Source organism: Aplysia californica, unplaced genomic scaffold (assembly GCF_000002075.1).
Source record: "Aplysia californica isolate F4 #8 unplaced genomic scaffold, AplCal3.0 scaffold00003, whole genome shotgun sequence".
Lineage (NCBI taxonomy): Eukaryota > Metazoa > Mollusca > Gastropoda > Aplysiida > Aplysiidae > Aplysia > Aplysia californica.
In genome coordinates, this window is record NW_004797273.1 from 2,806,719 (window position 1) to 2,807,486 (window position 768).

Below are 768 nucleotides of genomic sequence, written 5' to 3' on the forward strand. Positions count from 1 at the left end.
AGTCGCTAACATAGTCTATACCTGCGTTCTCCGCTCGGGTAACGAACTCTTCAGAAATGCATACTGTTGAAGGTCTGTCCTTCCCAGTTTTCCCTTTTTGTCTTTCTCAGCTTCTTTTGATTTAGGTCTGATGTAAATTTAGACAGACGGGTGGTTGACGGGTGTTCTGGTGTGGTTTGCTCCTAATTTCCTGCACTACTTTTTCCGTTATCGCTATCACCACTTCGATTGCCGCTTAGTCACTTGTCTTTCCACTTACCGCTTTGTAAATGCCTCACTGACTTCCCGAGGTTGTTTTCTTTTTTCTTTTCTTTCAATGATCGTGTTCCTGTGGGTGGTTGCTCTCGTGTGGTTTGCTTCATCTTTACTGTTATACATCTTCTTTTTGTGTTTGTTACTCTGTTTTAACACTTCTAATCTTCGGCACTTATATACCTTATTGTGTTACTAGTGCTGTAAAACTCTTACTAAAACTAAAAACATGTTTCTGCGTCTGTCTGCTTTCTACCCACTCAGCCAGCAGTCAGGGTCAAACTAAGCACCCCCCCCCCCCACTTTCCGCCTCCAATCTAAATTATCAACGGGGGCGATAAACATTTTGCAATGTGAGTGGTTGATATGGATTTTACAGTAGAATTACATCGGTGTCCGCTGTTATTTCAACTATTTCACAACCGCCGTTTCCTTTGTAATTCTTGTCTCTGGAGTTTGAGGAGGAGGTGGAGTGGGGGGAGGTGAGGGAGAGGGATAGGTAGAGGGATAGAGAGA

The 768-nt window shown here is 43.5% G+C and overlaps 1 protein-coding gene across 1 annotated transcript in view; it reads left to right on the top strand.

The window, feature by feature from the left end:
* Positions 1–768, top strand: part of LOC101854539 (two pore calcium channel protein 1) — a 66,565-nt gene that overhangs the window by 24,707 nt on the left and 41,090 nt on the right. The gene's annotated exons all lie outside the window — the stretch shown is intronic.